This window comes from Bubalus kerabau, chromosome 9 (assembly GCF_029407905.1).
Source record: "Bubalus kerabau isolate K-KA32 ecotype Philippines breed swamp buffalo chromosome 9, PCC_UOA_SB_1v2, whole genome shotgun sequence".
NCBI lineage: Eukaryota > Metazoa > Chordata > Mammalia > Artiodactyla > Bovidae > Bubalus > Bubalus kerabau.
In genome coordinates this window covers 86,856,715-86,873,011 of record NC_073632.1, presented here as the reverse complement: position 1 = coordinate 86,873,011, position 16,297 = coordinate 86,856,715, and positions in this window count along the sequence as shown.

Here is a 16,297-nt window from a genome sequence, read left to right as displayed (position 1 = left end):
TAAGGTACGAGATAATAAGCAAACATAAATCTGGAGAGCACCTCTTTCATTCTCATCCAAACAGGATTTCCGTGGCTAAAGCCTGAGAAATACCAAATCACATTTCAAAATTATAAAACACATGAAGAAAGAATCCATCAAAAGCAAGACTCATGAGTAACAATAAACATTAGAACAAGACAGCAAAGAATCTCAGCTAATAAAATCATAGGTAGAACCATAAATTAATAAGCTCAAAATGATCAGAGACATAAAAATGCATCAAAACATAATTTTACACCAATAAATTTATTTTAGAAATGAAGATTGGCATGAAAGGTTAAGAAATTAAATATTTATATGTATATAATAGAAGGTTAAAAAAGAAGGATATAATTAGAATATACAAAATATATCCACCAAATTTTCCAGAAATAACAATGAAAGACACTGAGGGAGAGGCAATATTCAAAATAAGGCTGAGAAATCTTTAAAATTAATTTAAGTCATGAATCCTCAGATACATGCATCATAATGGTTCTCAAAAAGAATAACAGAAACTATTTCAAGCATATACATTGCTATAAACTATGTTTGTGGGACTGATGCTTTTTTAAAGGGACTTTGGAGTGCTCCCTCACCCTCTTTTGCCGTGAGACACATGTTAAAAGACAGATATCAGTGAACCAGGAAGGGGAATTTCACCAGACACCAAATCTGCAGGTATTCTGACCTTGAAATCCCTTGCCTCCAGAAATGTAAGAAATAAATTTATGTTTGTTTATAAGCCACCCAATTGATGGTACTTTTTAAAATAGCAGCCTGAGTGACTGCTATAAACGTAAACATTTCTTAGTACAATTTAGAGTATCAATGATAAAAGTAAGAGCTAAATTTACCCTTAGCTAAGAAACAAATTGCTCACAAAGAAATAATTAGACTGACACTAGATTTTGCAATAGGAAAAATACTTTTCTGTAAATAAAATATTTTCATATGATAACATAAATTTCCAATAAAATATCTTCCAAATGATAAACTCTAGTAGCTAGAAAATTAAACAAAAATAATATATGAAATTTAAACAGAAATGTGGGGAAAAAATGATGTTGACTGTGGATAATAGAGTTTGCTTCCATTTAGAGATGGAAAGTCAAGGGAACATTGTTCCCACTCTAACAAGGAGGAAAGACTGGATGATCTACAGAACTTTTCTTGAATCTATTAGAGAGCTAAGTCACAAGACAGCTAAGTGAAACAAATTCCAAAGACAGGGAATATAAATAGTTTCACTAATAGGAGAGTAATAGAGGAAGAGTTAAGTGTCCACCAAAAGGTGGTGGGAAGGAAAGAGTTAAATTTGAACAAATTCCTAAGAGCTGAATGTGGCATACTGTGAAGATTTAGAACCTTTGTGAACCTAGACAGAAGAGTCCACACTCACCAGCCATTTTCCATGCTCTTCCACCACATGTTCAAGAGAAAGAATGAGATTAAGGCAGAAAATCTCAGAGAGCTCCCCTCAATGACACAAGTGCAAGAAGACTCTGCTCACTTCCTACAGGCTTTTTATATGTTAATCAAGAGCTGGAAGGTAATGAATGAGGAGTAAAATCCCCTCCAGCCCCAAAGTCAAGACACTGCATTTGAGGGATGTGTGTGAGCTCAGTCACCCAGTCATGTCCCACTCAATGAAGGAGGGATAAAAAAAAACATTTTCCTGATAGCAGAGGGTAAGAATACCTGCCAGAGGATAGAATATTTCAACAACACTAAGATGATACCTGTGACTGCTGGGGTGAGGCACATAACACCCTCCTGCTCAAGACCTTCCAAAATACAAGGCAGAGCTCAGACACTATACAGAGTGGGCAATAGTACTGACAAAGAACCATCACAGAAGCCAAGCATACAGAAATTGCATAAAACAGGCTGGTGAAGAAGAACTGAGAAACCCTCTGTCATGAATAGGATCATATTCTCCTAAAAGATATTTTAAAGTCCTAAACCCTTCACTGGAAACAGTAACAGACTTTATTTTTTTGAACTCCAAAATCACTGCAGATGGTGACTGCAGCCGTGAAATTAAAAGATGCTTGCTTCTTGGAAGAAAAGTTATGACCAACCTAGACAGCATATAAAAAAGCAGAGACATTACTTTGCCAAAAAAGGCCCATCAAGTCAAAGCTATGGTTTTTCCAATAGTCATGTATGGATGTGAGAGTTGGACTATGAAGAAAGCTGAGCGCCGAAGAATTGATGCTTTTGAACTGTGGTGTTGGAGAAGACTCTTGAGAGTCCCTTGGACTGCAAGGACATCCAACCAGTCCATCCTAAAGGAGCTCAGGCCTGAGTGTTCATTGGAAGGTGCTGAAGCTGAAGCTCCAATACTTTGGCCACTTGATGTGAAGAACTGACTCATTAGAAAAGACCCTGATGCTGGGAAAGATTAACGGTGGGAGGAGAAGGGGATGACAGAGGATGAGGTGGTTTGATGGCATCACCAACTCGATGGACATGAGTTTGAGCAAGCTGCAGGAGTGGGTGATGGACAGGGAGGCCTGGGGTGCTGCAATCCATTGGATCTCAAAGAGTTGTACACAACTGAGCAACTGAACTGACTGAAACCCTTCTCTTCAGTACCTTATTTGTGGGAATGACACTTTATTTAAAAGGTACATCTTTGTGGATGTAATCAAATTGGGGAAGATCATTAAGGTAGACCATAATTCCATATTATTCATGTCTTTGTAAGAAGAGGAGACCAATAGAGAAACACAGGAAGAATGCCATGTGATAATGGAGGCAGAAGTTAGAGTGAGGCATATACAAGTTGAGGGATTCCATTAATTGCTACCAGCATTAGAAGCTAAGAGTAAAGCATGAACAGATTTTTCCAGAGAGCCTTACAGAAAATGTGGCTCTGCTAAAACTTTGATTTCAGACATGTGAAAGAATATATATATATATATATATATACACACACATATAGTTTGTTTATTTTAAGCCACCCACTTTGTGGTACTTTGTGCCATCCTGGGAACTAAATGTGTCTTTCCTGCATTCTTTACAAGATTCACACTGAGTAACAACCAAAAACAGGCTGGTGGAAGATAAACACTGAAAAAAGTCCTCAGGACTCTAGATCCCACACTAACCCCAGGGTAGCAATTGCACACAGTTGGAAAAATCTGAAGCAAGGATGTGCTGAAGATGTTATAGTAACACCAAAAGTCAAAGCAGCTCAACTCCTTACTAGACAGATTCAATCCCCCACAGTAAGAGTGTGACAGAAGACGAGGTGTATTCATTCAGGGTGTAAATGTTATTTACTTCCATCTCAACTGTTTTTTGCACACAACGTCTATCATTGAATCAAAAATAAGACACACAAGAAGGCAAGTGAGGAAAGCATTAACAGAAGGTAAAGCAGGCAACAGAACAGCCACAAAGACTAACTAGTTTGGAAGTATCTGACAGGGACAGTGACATGATTCTGGTAAAAGTATGATTCTGGCTCTAGTGGAAAAGATGAACAGTGTGTGTCAATAGATATGGATTTTTGTCATAGAAACAAAAAAATATGCTTTCATAGGTAAAATGTAAATGATAGGAATAAGTAGACATTGTTAAAGATGAAGAATTTTTTTCTGATGGACTGGCACACTTGACATGGCAGGGAAAACAATCCTTGAAGATAGGACAGAAATCATCCACACTGAAATGCAAAGTGAGAGAGGAAAAAAAAAAAAAAAACAAACAACTGAAAACAAACAACAACAAATCATGTGATAGCTGTTGAGCAATGTCAAATGGTCTAGCATATCGGTGATGTGATTTAAATCTTGGAAGTAAGAAAGAAAGAAAACGACAGAAAAAATATTTGAAAAAATTAATGCCTGATAACTTTCCAAAATTAATAAATAAATTCAAGAAGTTGAGTATCAAGAAAATTACATATACAAATAAAAACACAATTGGATATATTATATTGGGTTGGCCAAAAAAGTATGTTAGGGTTTTTTCATAATATTTTTCTATAAAATGCTGAAAACTGAAGATGGGGACAAGTCTTGAAGATAAAGAACCAGGTAAAAGTTCTGAATTATAGTTTTTTCATCTAATTCTATGCAAGCCAGAAGAAAAGAGAGGGACATCTTAAGATAATAGAAAAAAGGAAAAAATGTTATCCTATAATCTATACCTAGTAGAATTATCTTACCAAGTGTGGGTAAATGTAAGCATTTACTTACTAATAAAACAATATAATAATGACTGATATGGAATACATCAAATATGCAGATGTTTATTTTAATGTAACAACTAAAATAATAAAAATACAGAATGTTTAACATACTAGCTAAATTAATACTGGAGCATGATGAAAGGAATAAAAAAAATATGTGGAAGCAAATACCAATATGTCAGTATCTCTGTGATTTTAAACAGACCATGGCTGGACCTGCTGCTGCTGCTGCTGCTGCTAAGTCGCTTCAGTCGTGTCCGACTCTGTGTGACCCCCATAGACGGCAGCCCACCAGGCTCCCCCATCCCTGGGATTCTCCAGGCAAGAATACTGGAGTGGGTTGCCATTTCCCTCTCCAATGCATGAAAGTGAAAAGTGAAAGTGAAGTCGCTCAGTCGTGTCCGACTCCCAGCGACCCCATGGACTGCAGCCTACCAGGCTCCTCTGTCCATGGGATTTTCCAGGCAAGAGTACTGGAGAGGGATGCCATGGTAGTCACACTGAGTGAAGTAAGTCAGACAAAGAAAGACAAATATCTTATGATATTGCTTATATGTGATTTCTTTAAAAAGGGTACAAATGAACTTAACCATAAAACAGAGTTACAGATGTGGAAAACAAACACGATTTCCAGGGGGTAAGGGAGGGGTAAATTGGAAGGCTGGGGATTGACACATATACACTGTTACTATATAAAATAGATAACTAGTAAGGACCTACTGCATAGCACATGAAACTCTACTCAATATTCTATAATAGCATATCTGGGAATAGAACCTGAAAAAGAGTGGATATATGTATAACTGATTCACTTTGCTGTACATGTGAAACTAAGAACACTGTAAATCAACTATCCTGTGATAAAATTTTTTAAAAAATTAACACGCCATCTTGCAATATAAAGGACAAATTGAGAGGATATTGAAGTGTTCAATTATGTTATTTACAAAAAGCACATGGCAAGGTAATATCTGACAAATAAAAATTAAAATAGGTAACCTACAATCTGAGTTGTAAAATAAATACACATTAGCCCATAATGATATAAATAAATTATTGATAAAATAGATGAATGAGGGAGAAGAGATAAATCTTCCTTAGAGAAGAATTCCGCATAGTATATGTAACTATTCTCCTCTCTAGCTGAAGTTTAATCTCTCTCCCTTGAGTGTAGGCTGGACTTAATAACTTGCTCCAAAGAACAGGGAAGAGGAAAGGTCAAAGTGTCATTACCTTTGCAAAGTAGAAAACTGGCAAACACTTCCTTAAACAAATGACCCAGGTGATATTGTCACTGATAAATTATGTAGCCATCAGGGACTCCCTGCTGGGGTATGATGAGAGTAGAGCTTAACCTCTATGATCTTCCTTCCCAAAGTCCATATCATTTCAAGTCTAGTTATGAGAAAATCATTAGACAAACACAAGTTGAGAGACATTCTACATACATATGTGAATAATACTTTCAGCACTTCCATCCTTAGGCACATGAAAAGCCTGAGCAATGGTCACAGATCAGAAGAGATGGAAGAGACAAGATGACTAAACGTGGTATCCTGGAAAGAACATTAGTGGGAAACTGGCAAAATCAAAATAACCCATCTGGGGTTCAGCTAATAGCAGTGTACCAATGTTGTTTTGTTGTATTTTGTCTTTGTTTGCTTTTGACAAATGTACCGTGGTTATATAAGATGCTAATATTAGAAGATGCTGGGTGAGGGATGGGGAACACACACTATCTTTGCAACATTTCTATAAACACAATTCTAAAAAGTTTATTAAAAATAGCAAAGTCAATAGAAATTTAACATCAGACAAACAGGAAGGGAAAATATTTTAAAGAGTGTTACTATCTAACAGCAAAAGTAACAATTCACTAGAAGTAAGTTATTTTTCTAAAATATGTGTACCTGTTAAAGTGTTAGTTGTTCAGTCATGTCTGACTCTCTGCGACCCTATAGACTATAGCCCATCAGGCTTCTCTGTCCATGGAATTCTCCAGACAAAAATACTAGAATGGGTAGCCATTCCCTTCTCCAGGGAATATTCCTGACCTAAGGATCCAACATGAGCCTCTTGCATTGCAGGCAGATTCTTCATCATCTGAGCCACCAGGGAAGTCCATGTATACCTAACAAGATTTAAAAATATTTAAAGGAAATATAGACATTATAAAGTGACACTTTTAATGAAATATTAAATATCAATATAGCTTTCAACAAACAACTCTAGAAGATATATAAAGAAATACAAGAAGAAGAAGATTTCAACATTTCTCCTTATGGGTATTAATGGAACGTGGTATACAATAATTAGAGAATGTATGATTCAGTGGTAAAGAATCCACCTTCATATTTCCATGTTACAGGTAGCACAACTGATATTCATTTATTAAAAGCTCTGAATATTTGTTTTAAAAAATAACCCAGCATTTCTCAAACATTTTCAAACAAAGGAAACCTCTCTTTCATATGGCAACTAACAACCTCCTACAAAGGAAGTGTTCTGTGGCACACCTGGGGATAGTCTGTCTTCAAGTATGTTATTTCCTCAGATTATAGAGCAAATGAATAACACAGTGTACATAATAACTGTACTCTATTATACATATGTATGTATCAGTCAGTCAGTCAGTTCAGTCGCTTATTCGTGTCCGACTCTTTGCGACCACATGGACTGTAGCACGCCAGAATTTCCTGTCCATCACCAACTCCCACATCTTGCTCAAACTCATGTCCATCGAATTGGTGTTGCCATCCAACCATCTCATCCCTCTGTTGTCCCCTTCTCCTCCTGCCCTCAATCTTTCCCAGCATCAGGGTCTTTTCAAATGAGTCAGTTCTTTGCATCAGGTGGGCAAAGTATTGCCGCTTCAGCTTCAGTATCATCCCTTCCAGTGAATATTCAGGACTGATTTCTTTTAGGATTGACGGGTTGGATCTCCTTGAAGTCCAAGGGACTCTCAAGAGTCTTCTCCAACACCACAGTTCAAAAGCATCAATTCTTTGGTGCTCAGCTTTCTTTGTGGTCAGCTCTCACATTCATACACAACTACTGGAAAAACCATAGCTTTGACTAGACGACCTTTATCAGCAAAGTAATGTCTCTGCTTTTTAATATGCTGTCTGGGTTGGTCATAGCTTTTCCTCCAAGAAGTAAACATCTTTTAATTTCAGGGCTGCAGTCAGCATCTGCAGTGATTTTGGAGCCTCCCAAAATCAGGCCCCTCACTGTTTCCATTGTTTCCCCATCTATTTGCCATGAAGTGATGGGACCGGATGCCATGATCTTAGTTTTCTGAATGTTGAGTTTCAAGCCAACCTTTTTGCTCTCCTCTTTCACATTTATCAAAAGGCTCTTCAGTTTCACTTCACTGTCTGCCATAAGGGTGGTGTCATCTGCATATCTGAGGTTATTGATATTTCTCCCGGCAATCTTAATTCCAGCTTGTGCTTCATCCAGCCCGGCATTTCACATGCTATATTCTGCATATAAATTAAATAAGCAGGGTGACAATATACAGCCTTGATGTACTTCTTTCCCAATTTGGAACCAGTCTGTTGTATTATACATACATATGTATGTATAATAAATGTAAATCTCATAAAGACACTCAACTATCTGCACCCTCAGTTATGTTCCAAATGGCATGCTGAGGTACAATTTTAGCTCAATAAGGTGAGTAATGCCTAAGTTAGTTATGCCAGCTGGCCAAAGTGAATTAGAGCAAGTACTATATAAGCTGTCTGCAAAGTATAAAAGTGTACTTACAATGTTTAATTTGTACTATTGCAAAAGATCACAATTTGTCTTTCAATAAATATTTGTATAAATGGAGGTCTTTCCATGGGGACTATTATATACTATGCTTTACTAAATATATTTGGAATATTTTCTATAACTAAAATATAATTTTCATAAATAAATTAGCATATAGAAGGCTGTGATATGTATTTTCATTCTAATAATCTTAAAGTTGGAATGTAGTGATTAGAAAATATGTTTTGCTTTCAGTTGAATACAGATAAATACATTTTCATTAGTCTACTATGGAAACTTAGAAATCATTTCTGCAAGTCTGACTGTTAACCTAAATAAGTTAGTAATTTTTCATTATGTTCCTCTGATATAATAAAACATTCTGTTGATGGAATCTATAAGAATTGGCTTTGACCCCAGGAAAAGTATCTAAATGAATTGTGGTTGAATCATATGTTAAAAACACCTAATTCAGGAAATAAATGGTAAAACACTAATATGATGTTTAACTGTTAGAATTCACTCCTACCTTTAAATTCTAGATTCTTTGCAGAAGAGTTGGACACAACTTAGTGATGAAACAGCAAGAAATCTTTTCTAATACACACATGGAGCATCTGCAATAGTTGACTAGCTTACAATCATGCTACAAAGCAAGTAAGAAGAGTCAAAATGAAAATTAAAATTTACTGAGAACTGAGAGATGAAACTAGATGGTAACATATTTAGACTGAATAAGGCAGCATGTCAGTTATCAAGTCAGACTACTTGGCCAATGAAATGTGAACATAGACTAAGAATTTCTAAATAAATTTTACCCACTTTTATTTAATTTGCATAATATAAATTTAACCTATTAGAGAGTTGAGGGAATTTTGTCAACACTGCACATTATTGCTCAGAATGTGTAGTATATTACTATGCATATTAACTTAAATATTTCTCCTCTTTAAAAATTTACATTGATATTCTGGCTAGACATTGCATTCTATAAAATACCAAACAGAAAAGATAGCTAGTGATCCATTTTTATATGAAACTGGAAATTTACATACAGTATTAGTATTCATGTAAACATTTCAGTAAACAAATTAAAATGTCCTCTCAAACAGAAAGTCATTTTAGAGTTACAGATGAGTTGAAATCTTTCAGTTCCAAGACTGTTTCTAGTATATCTCCATAATGTAATGGATGTTCTTAACCATAATTATTTAATCGACTCTTCATAATTATACTTTAGAATGCAGCTCAATTATTAAAAGTTTCATATTTGAAATATTTTATTCAAGACATTATAAAAATCTGTTTGGCTTCTGTTCTAATGGACATTATGTCTGCATCCAGCATTTTCATTTATTAAGTCCTGACACCTTCTCTCATTTGAATGATGTTATTAGTTATTTTAAATGAAGTAAATGTTCTTCAAAGCATTATAAATTACTCTTTAAGTATCTGATAATGTGTTTAAATGGCAACACACTAACAAAGTCTTGGGGAATCAATAATGAGCTTAATTCAATCTACTACAGCTCTGTTAGCTAGTATAGCATTTAAAATTTTAAGAGTATTTAAACTATTGAAAAATTTCCTGGCATTTTAATAGACTATTTTATAATAATCGTTTATCCTCTTTTACCAAGGAATCATGACCATTGCTAATGGAATCAATTCAGAACTCATACAGTTCAGTACAGTTCAGTTCAGTTCAGTTGCTCAGTCGTGTCCAACTCTTTGCAACCCCATGAACTGCAGCACACCAGACCTCCCTGTCCATCATCAACTTCCAGAGTTTACCAAAACTCATGTCCATTGAATTGGTGATGCCATCTAACCATCCCGTCCTCTGTCATCCCCTTCTCCTGCCTTCAATCTTTCCCAACATCAGGGTCTTTTCAAATGAGTCAGCTCTTCACATCAGGTGGCCAAAATATTGGAGTTTCAACTTCAACATTAGTCCCCCCAATGAATACCCAGGACTGATCTCCTTTAGGATGGACTGGTTGTATCTTCTTGCAGTCCAAGGGACTCTCAAGAGTCTTCTCCAACACCACAGTTCAAAAGCATCAATTCTTTGGCGCTCAGCTTTCTTTATAGTCCAACTCTCACGTCCATGCCACAGCCTTAACTAGATGGACCTTTGTTGACAAAGTAATGTCTCTGCTTTTTAATATGCTGTCTAGGTTGGTCATAACTTTCTTTCCAAGGAGTAAGTGTCTTTTAATTTCATGGCTGCAATCACCATCTGCAGTGATTTTGGAACCCCCCAAAATAAGCTTTTTTCTTTTCCTCTCTTTTTCTTTGTTTCCTTCTTGCTTCCTTCTTCCTTCCTTCCTTCCACCGTCCCTGCCTCCTTTCCTACTTCCCTCCTCTGCCTCTTCCTGTATCCCTCCCTTCCTTTGTTTGTTTTGATTTTGTTTTATTTTGTTGTTCTTCTCTTGGTAGGACATCTACCTTATCCCATCATTTATTACTAATAACCCTGTGGAATGGAATCAGTTTCACTCATCAGAGATAACTGCTGGATGCATTTTAGGTAAAATAAATGTAGAACTTATAAAGTATCAAAGATCAGTCATGTGGAGGAAGATAAAATACTGTGTTCCAGAGTTGTATATAAATACCTGCAATAGCATTGAATCCAGTTGGGAGAATATCAAAGAGTTACATTTATCAATGATTTACACACTGACAAAATAAATGTTGATTTAGTTTCAGCTAAAGTTTTCTTCACTTTTGTCACTACACTAAATAAAGGTTTAAAATAATGAATTAGAAACTTGAATTTTCATCAATTTGCTTTCATACCAGAGAGTTAACCACCAATTAGACAAATGACAGTATATTAGCTTTTCAAATTATAAATAATAATGAAGTACTATGAAGTGCTGTGGAGGTGCTAATATTTTGCAAATATTCATGCTTGTTCAAAGCAATTAAAATTTAGCAATCATTTGGGGGAAAGGAGCATGCTCATGTATGTTAATCTATTGATCTCTGTATTTCTGTATCTATCTCTGTTTAGCATCATTATCATCTATCTCATCTATCTTTTTATCTATTTATCTTTTAACCTATCTAAGCAAAGAGTCAGACACAAATGAGCGACTGAACTGAACTGAACTGAATCACTTAGTAAATGTAAATAGTTCATTGTGTATGTGCAAATTTGCTTCAGTCATGTCTGACTCTGTGACCCTCTGTCCGTGGGATTCTCCATGCAACAATACTGGAGTGGATTGCCATGTCCTCCTCCAGGGAATCTTCCTGACCTAGAGAGTGAACCTGTGTCTCCCACAACATAGTCCATTAGTTGTTAATAATTGCTGATAAGCTAAAATATCCTAAGTATTCTCTACATATAATTTCTGAAGTCCCAACTTATTTTCAGAAACTTCAACTATATGTAGGACAATTTACAACAGTAGACACGTTTTGTGACTTCCACAATTAGTAGAGGGAATTCACGGTTCTGCCTATATAAGGATGTCTGCCAAAAACTTAATTCTGTTGTTTTCATATATACATATGCAAAATAGGAAGTGGTTACAAAAAATATATACACATTTTCATATTGTTTGGAACATATTGTATGGGGAAAATTTAAGAAAAAGTAATTCAATGTGTTACCCTATTTTATTTTGAATCATTCTCACTTAATACTTTCTCCTTCATTTAACTGCATGCGCCCACACACCTTTTAACATTGGTGTGTTAAGTCACTCAGTCATGTCCAACTCTTCACAACCCCATGCACTATACCTGCCAGACTCCTCTCTCCATGGAATTCTTCAGAAAAGAATACTGGAGTGGGTACCCTTTCCCTTCTTTGCAGGGGGGTACCCATTCCCTTCTTTGCGGGGTCAATCCTGACCCAGGGATTGAACCTGGGTCTCCTGCATTGTAGGTGGATTCTTTATGCCTACTCAAATATTTCAAATTACAAAAACAAAAAATGTTTTATTGGTGAAAGATGAAGGCAATTACCTATTAGCAGTACTCTGATGACATTCTGGAGAGAGCTATAATTTAAAAAAATGAAAAAATAAAAACTGGGAAAGCAATGCTTTGCTAGGAAATCTTATCATTTGGCTTATACTATCAAGGGACTCATTGGGAAAGGCCCTGATGCTGGGAAAGATTGAGGGCAAGAGAAGAAGGGGGTGACAGAGGATGAGATGGTTGGATGGCATCATTGACTCAATGGACATGAGTTTGAACAAACTCCAGTAGATAGTGAAAGACAGGGAAGCTTGACATGCTGCAGTTCATGGGGCTGCAGATAATTAGACACAACTTCGTGACTGAACAACAACAACAAGGGACTCACAAAAAGGATAGGAGACCAGTTAATTTACTTACTTATTGTTTAATTGAAAGAGACTATTATTCTTTTTTTTTTTTAAGCATTTGATTTTGATTTGGCATGTAGCTGGGAGGGATTGGGGACAGGAGGAGAAGGGGATGACAGAGGATGATATGGCTGGATGGCATCACTGACTCGATGGACATGAATCTGGGTGAACTCTGGGAGTTGGTGATGGACAGGGAGGTCTGGCCTGCTGCGATTCATGGGGTCGCAAAGAGTCGGACACGATTCAGCGACTGAACTGAACTGACTGGCAATAGTTTCAGGTGAACAGAAAAGGGACTCAGCCATACATGTACATGTAGCCTTTCTCCCCAAAACACCCCTACCATCCAGGCTGCCACATAAAATTGAACAAAGTTCCATGCTGTACAGTAGTCCCTTGTTGGTTAGACACTTTAAATATAGTGTTGTATACATGTGCATCCAAATTTGCTATCACTTCCCCCCTCCTTCCCCCTGGCAACCATAAGTTCATTCTCTAAGTCTGTAAGAGTCTACTATTATTGAAGTTTGAAAGTTTCCTTTTTTAGGCTAAAGTGGTGATGCTAGTAAATGAACAGGGAATATATCTTCTAAAGGAGCCTTTTCCAATGAATATTTCAAGAGTGATGGCTCTGTCTATAAACTCATAAGTCATACACTTCTAAACAAAACATTTATGTATCTACACTTAAATGACTGAACATATTTCTTCAAAACAGTGCTGATCTACTCATTTAAGTTATGTCAGGCTTCTAGTTGAATTCAGCAAATACATGTTAAGTGCCTATCATTTCCAAGTCAATCAAAAGAAATGAATGTCTTTTCATTCATCACAAAGCAATGAATGAAAGACAGTATCTAGTCTCAAGTCATTTATAGCTTTATTAGACAGATGTATAAAATAATTTTACACTATATTTATTCATACATTATGAAATCTATAACATTGTTAGCAAGGAAAATTGAACATAAAAACTAATTTTAATGTATTCTTGTATCAGATTCCAGTTGAGACACTCTAGATACATGGTTTAACTGATTCTTGTGCTACTGTCAGGAAATTGAGATCAAGTGAAATTAAGTGGAATGATTTATAACACCTCTAACTATTAAATTACAGAACAAAACTTCAAAACCAAAGCTAACTCCAAAGACAGTGTTTCAAAATTGCATTAAAAGGTGAAAAATGAACAAGTAAAATGTTGGCTAATAAGACTGCTTAAATGCTATTCTGTTCTTCAACAGGGAGAAGCAAATCTGGAGAATAAATAATTAAATCAGAGGAAATATTAATAAAGATAAGTTAAAATAAGAATTAGAAAGATGTTAAAAATAAATGACAAGAAATATAATTTACTAACAGACTTGAAAAAATGAAACTAACTGTGCAGGGCCATGGGGCTTCAGAGCCCAAGGCCTTTTTGTCCCTTATAGGAAATAGCCTTCATTCAGCCTTCATGACCTTCCTTGAGTTCCAACGGGCATATTCAAACAGTTGCTAATTAGGAAAGGGAGGGGATACGAAAACTGGGAGAAACAGTCAAAAGCAGCCTTGGGGCAAGGTCCTGTTTCCCCTTCAAAGGAAAGGCACAACAATATCTTTGAGCTATTTTGCAGATGCTGAAACACCATCCAGGTGGGAGAAATTAGAAAGTAACAATGGTATGCTCAAGTGGTTTGCCATTGCCTTCTCCAATGGTCCACTGGAGAAGGTGAATAGTTGAAGCTGAAGTTGAATGGTTCCGTGAAGACCTACAAGACCTTCTAGAACTAACACCCAAAAAAGATGTCCTTTTCATTATAGGGGACTGGAATGCAAAAGTAGGAAGTCAAGAGATACCTGGAGTAACAGGTAAATTTGGCCTTGGAGTACAAAATGAAGCAGGGCAAAGGCTAACAGTTTTGCCAAGAGAACACACTGATCATAGTAAACACCCACATCCAACAACATAAGAGAAGACTCCACACATGGACATCGACAGATGGTCAATACCGAAATCAGACTAATTATATTCTGTGTAGCAAAGATGGAGAAGCCCTATACAGTCAGCAAAAACAGGACTGGGGGTGGACTATGGCTGAGATCATGAACAACTTACTGCCTGATTCAGACTTAAATTGAAGAAAGTAGGTAAAAACCACTAGACCATTCAGGTGCGACCTAAATCAAATCCTTTATGATTATACAGTGGAACTGACAAATAGATTCAAGGGATTAGAGCTGATAGACAGAGTGCCTGAAGAACTGTGGATGGAGGTTTAGACGTTGCACAGGAGGCAGTGAACAAGACCATCCCCAAGAAAAAGAAATATAAAAAGGTAAAATGGTTGTCTGATGAGGCCTTACAAATACTGAGAAAAGTTCAGTTCAGTTCAGTTGCTCAGTCATGTCCGACTCTTTGTGACCCCATGAACTGCAGCACATCAGGCCTCCCTGTCCATCACCAACTCCTGGAGTTTACCTAAACTTATGTCCATTGAGTTGGTGATGCCATCCAACCACCTCATCCTCTGTCGTCCCCTTCTCCTCCTGCCTTCAATCTTTCCCAACATCAGGGTCTTTTCAAATGAGTCACTCTTCACATCAGGTGGCCGAAGTATTGGAGTTTCAGCTTCAACATCTGTCCTTCAATGAACACCCAGGACTGATCTTCTTTAGGATGGACTGGTTTGATCTCCTTGCAGTCCAAGGGACTCTCAAGAGTCTTCTCCAACACCACAGTTCAAAAGCATCAATTCTTCGGGGCTCAGCTTTCTTTATAGTCCAACTCTCACATCCATACATGACCACTGGAAAAACCATAGCCTTGACTAGATGGACCTTTGTTGGCAAAGTAATGTCTCTGCTTTTTAATATGCTGTCTAGGATGGTCATAACTTTCCTTCCAAGGTGTAAGCATCTTTTAATTTCATGGGTGCAATCACCATCTGCAGTGATTTTGGAGCCCCCCAAAGTAAAGTCAGCCACTGTTTCCTCTGTTTTCCCATCTATTTTCCATGAAGTGATGGGACCAGATGCCATGATCTTAGTTTTCTGAATGTTGAGCTTTAAGCCAACATTTTCACTCTCCTCTTTCACTTTCATTAAGAGGCTTTTTAGTTCCTCTTCACTTTCTGACATAAGGGTGGTGTCATCTGCATATCTGAGGTTATCCATATTTCTCCCAGCAATCTTGATTCCAGCTTGTGCTTCTTCCAGCCCAGCATTTCTCATGATGTACTCTGCATGTCAGTTAAATTAGCAGGGTGATAATATACAGCCTTGACTTACTTCTTTTCCTATTTGGAACAAGTCTGCTGTTCCATTTCCAGTTCTAACTGTTGCTTCCTGACCTGCATATATGCCGGGGTCCAGCCCCGGCTGATCCAGGGTATTTGAAGGAGAGACGGCATCGGCGAGGATCAGGATACAATAGCTTCAATTAGATATTAATTAGAGATGTAAAGAGTAATAGAATAAGGATAGCTCAGTAGGAAAATTCAGTGGAGAAAAGAGGCTGAGTAGATTGGTTTACGCGGGAGACCAATAAAACTTCAAGACAAGAAGTTTGCACCACTTACGTAGGCCGCAGGTGTCCTTCCGTTCTCCCAAAGGAGAGGAGACACTGAGGCCTCCCTGGTCGGATCTTAGAAGCCCAGGCATAATTAGCAAGCATGGCAGGTTCCGCACTCCAGATGGAGACAGCCAGAATTTGAGAGAGAGAGCGACATGGGGAGACCAAGTTTCAGTGAACAAGGCCCGCACTTTATTTTCCAAAGTAGTTTTTATACCTTAAGTTATGCATAGAGGATAATAGGGGAAGGGGTGGAGTCATGCAAGGACAGAAGTTCCTGGTTCTAATCGAAGCCAGGCTTTCAAACTTATCATATGCAAAAGTTCAGGTGATTTACATCATCTTCTGGCCAGGAGGCCTGTTAACATTTTAAGAAACTTATTTTTCTCTAAAGGTGATTATTCCAAA